Genomic DNA, 4,807 nt, shown 5'->3' on the forward strand with positions numbered 1-4,807 from the left:
GAACACTCCATAGAGGTGTGTAGATACGGGGGCATGGGGCAAAGTGGAGGGAAAAAAGAAAACACACACACATATATATGAACATATACATATGTCCTTTTTTCATTAACATGTACAATAAATTAGATATCCTTTCTATCACTCTGCTTTACTCTTAGCATTGGTTTAATGTTAGCAAGTTGTCAGTTATGGAATTGGCAGCCCCAGTTCATATCTAACAGACAGGGATTCCTTATTATAGTATAAAACTAACCATCAGCTATAAAAGACTTCCCTGGTGGTCCACTGGCTAAAGCTCTGTGTTCCAATGCAGAGGGCACGGCTTCCATCCCTGGTCAGGAAACTAAGGTCCCACATGCCCTGTGGTATGGCTAATAACAAACAAAAAACTAACTTTAGCTGTGATATACTCTGTCTTACTTTAGGAGATGCAGTACAAGGAGTGACTGAATGTAAGCATACCAACAAGGAAGACAAAGGAATAAGGTTTGGCACAAATACCTCTGTAATTAGTAGACTACAGAGTTCTGTTTTGCCAGGAGTTGGTATTCAGATCTTTTCAAATAAATCAGACCTGCTAAAAACCTTTTAAATTACAGAAAAGATAGAATGCTTTCTTGTTGCCTGGATTTAAGAGAAAAACAGAGACAGAAAGAGGCAGAGAGAGAGGAACAGATGTTCTTCAGAACCAAAAACTTTACAACATAACAAGGGAAATGTTGCTGCTTAGTCACTCAGTCATGTCTGACTCTTTGTGACCCCATGGACTGTAGCCCGCCAAACTCTGTCCATGGAATTTCCCAGGCAAGAACACTGGGGTGGGTTGACATTTCCTTCTGCAGGGGATCTTCTCAGTCCAGGGATTGAACCCACATCTTCTAAACTGACAGTCCAATTCTTTGCCACTGAGCCTACCAGGGAAGCCCACAAGGGAAATACATATATTGAATTTTTACATTCAATTGCCAAGATGATTCATGCAACTGATAACAGTGAACATCAGTACCCTACAGCTATGGGCAATGCTAGAGATGCATTTTTGGCATTTACTAAAATTCTAACTTGTCTGAGTCTTTTTTTATTGAAGAAGAGTGGATTTACAATATTGTGTCAGTTTCAGGTGTACAGCATGATACTGACTGGTTTTTGTTTTGCATCTGGATCTAAACTTTACACCTTATATAATAATGAACTTAAAATGAATTATACACAAATGTAAAATGTGAAATTATAAAACTTTTAAAGGAAAACATAAAAGAAAATCTTCAAGATCCAGGATGTAGTGGAAATTTCTTAGACACAACACCAAAAGCATGATACCTTTTTAAAATATCAAAATATTGGTCTTCCTCAAAATTAAAAACTTTGTTCTCCAACAGAACCTTTTAAGAGTATCAAAAGACTGGGACAAATTACTTGCAAATCCCATGTCTGATAAAGGATCTGTATCTAGAATTTATGAACAACTCTCAAAACTCAAAAGAAACAAAACAATCTAATACAAAAATGGGCAAAAAAAATAGGAAGAGAAATTTCACTGAAGAGGATATGTGGATGGCAAATAAAGACACTAAAAGATGTTCAACATTACTAGTCATTAGGAAACTGCAAATTAATAATATCATAGTGAGATATCACTAGACACATATTGGAGCAGTTAAAATAAAAAATGCTTTCTCGTGTGTGAGTGTTGGAAAAGTAAAATAGTACAGCATTTCTGGAAAATAGTTGGGCAGTTTCTTAAAAAACTAAACATATACTTACCATATGAGCCAGCAATCACACTCCTGGGCATTTATCCCAGAGAAATGACAATTTACATCCACAGAAGAACCTTTAAGTGAATGTTCATAGCAACTTTATTTGGAACAGCCGCCAAGAAAGGAAACAATCACAGTGTCCTACAATAGGTGAATAATTAAACGATGGTACAGCCGTATGATGAAATACCTCTCAGTAACAGAAAGGAACAAACTACTGTTACCTGCAACACCTTGTACAGATCTGAAGAGCACTGTGCTGAGTGAAAAAAGCCAATCTCCGAAGGTCACAAGCTTGTAACAATCAATTTATATAATCTTTCTCAAAGGGCAAAATAATAGAGATGAAGAATAGGCAAATAGCTGACAACCGTAGGGAATGGTAGGGACTGGGTTACTACAAAGGAGGACACCAGGAAGATCCTAGTTGTGTTAGAATAGTTTCAGGCCTTGACTGTGCTAGTGGCTACAACAATCTGCAAATGATGAGATGACACAGAATTACAGGGACACTTTATACCAATGTCAGTTTCCTGATTTTACAGCTGTTTAATAGTTATGTAAATGTAAACCAAGATGGAAACAAAGTAAAGGACATATTGAACCTTGCTCCACTGTATTTGTAACTTTCTGTGAATTGATAAGGGGAAATTAATTTAAAAAAGCTGTCCCAGGCCATACCCCAGACCAAGTAAACAAAAATTTCTAGGGAAGGAACCTAGCCAAGCATATTTTTTAAAAAGTTCCTAGGGTAACACTCAAGGGTGGCTAGGGTTGGAACCACTGGCAGCTAATGCTGTTACTGAAATTACAGGTGAGTGAAATACCTGTGATTAAGTCTAGTTGAAGACAGAAAGGAAGGGGAAAAAATTAATATGCAGATCTGTTTTAAATAGTGTCCCCCCATGTTGAAACCTGGCACTTAAATGAATCCAAATAATGTGGCTGGGATAATCAGTCATCCGTTAAGTTAGAGACCATTTTATACAAAAAATGTCAACCCCAATAGATTGTTCTTTGGATTCTAAAGCACTTGGTATGGATGTTATAATTTTAAAATGCTTAGGAGTAATTACAATCACGCTTAAATATGCAGCAATTTTAGAAAATTAATGTTTCACTGAGTCCTCATTTTTGATGGGTAACAAAATGAGTCCGTGGGTTTAAAGAAAAAAAAATTAACAAACTGATGACTGCCACCAGCAGTTTCCTGGGAAACATGAAAAGTAAATACTGCAATCTTGATCGTGAATTCTAATATATTAGTTATATTAATGGTCATCAACTACTACGTCGTAGTCTCTTTACAAATAACTGTGCCCAATGTGCTTAGTAATCACTCCTTAGCACCATCATCCAAAGATACTCACTGTGCATCATCTATTCAACTGAGTCGGGAGATGTAAAGTTTAGGAGAGTCCTTCTCTGCCTTCGAAGTGTTTAAAATCCATTTGGAGACTGAACTAAACATATAAACAACAAATAAAGCAAAGACGTATATGCTGAAACCTAGAAAGTAGAAAGGGGCCGAAGGGCTTGCTTTTACTGGAGGTATTTTTACAAGAGGTGGAAAGGGAATTTGCCTCCTCCCGGCTCAAGAATCCCGCAGACCAGCAGCTTCGGCAATGCAAATTTATGCTATCCGTGGGAGGGTTTCGCTTAGTTCTGCTATGGACTTACTTCCAAAAATGCAGATGTTCTGAAGCAAGAGTTTTGTCAAAAAAATAGAAGTGAAATAAAGCATAACGCATTACCTCCCACCCAACCCTGGTCAATAGCTAAGTCTTCTTCACTCCCTTCACCTCCCCAACTCGCCCACCTTTCAGGGCTTAAAGAGTTTTGGATGGGGGTGGGCTGGGGTGAGGGTGGAAATGGGTTGCATACTGAACTATTTGCCTTACTCGGAAAACCAGCAACCTCTTCCATCTCTCCTTCTTCTTTCTCTCTCCCTCCCTCCCTCTCCTTGCAAATACTCTCCATTCTTATTTACACCACTACAGCTTCCCAGATATGTTTTCTCTCCTGGGATGATTCATCGTTTTGGAAGCGTCCAGTCCCTAACTTCAAGTTCCTAAAAGTCTTGAAGTCTGCTTTAAAAGCAAAATAAGAACCGCCGCGTTTTAAGAGGGGATAGCGCGAAACTCTTTCTTTAAAAAAAGTTGTTTTGCGATCGTGGGAGGCAATCAACACCTACTCCGACATTCTTCTCTAGGACAGCCGAGGTTTATCATTTTCGCTATTACGGCAATAAATTTTCCTCCTTTTGCCTTACGCCTTTTGGCAGGAGCCTAGACTCTGCAGGTGTGAGCGCTTCCAAGGGCTGAACCCAACCGCCAGTAGGTCTGCCGAGCCTAGCATGGGATGCTGCCCAGCAAAACACAGCCCAGGGAGACCGCGACGGAGGAAGGGAGGCCGCAAGCACGCTTCAGGAGAGACTGGGATTAGAGCCCTAGAAAACTAGAGGGAGAGCATTTCCCGGCAGGGGGAAGCCGCAGGAGCCTGGAGAAAACGAGAAAGAAAGAAAAGAAAAGAAACCCACCCCCGCGCTCCTAGGCTCAGCGAGAGCGCGAGAGCGCGCGGGCTGCTCGGGACGCTCCAGCTGGAAGTCATTGTGCCGGCTGGCGTCGGCGTTGTCAAGGCGACCGCCCGGCCGGCGCCAGCGGAGGGGGGGAGGCGGGCTCGGTGAATGGGTGACGTCACGCGGCCGGCGCCAGGCAGTCTGGGCGGCCGAGCCAATGAATCAGCTGTCGGGGGAGCGAGTGCGACGCGCGGGAGGAGGGTGCTGGAATGCGCCGGGAGCCGCGCGGCCCAGGCCGGGGAGGCGCTGCGCCCGGCCCCGCCCCGCCCCGCCGGTCCCAGGGCGGCCGGCGCGTTCCAGGCGAGGCTGCGCTGGCGCTCCTGGCTCCTCGCGCCTGGGATGCGACTGGGCGCCCTGGCCCGCTAGCTCTCTGCGGATTCCCGCCCCCCGCCGGCGCGAGCTCTGCAGCAAGGCTCGGGTGCTGGGCCCGGTTCGATGAGAGGGGACCTGTTTTCCACCTATGGTGACT

Source organism: Budorcas taxicolor, chromosome 11 (genome assembly GCF_023091745.1).
Source record: "Budorcas taxicolor isolate Tak-1 chromosome 11, Takin1.1, whole genome shotgun sequence".
In the NCBI taxonomy this organism is placed as follows: Eukaryota; Metazoa; Chordata; class Mammalia; order Artiodactyla; family Bovidae; genus Budorcas; species Budorcas taxicolor.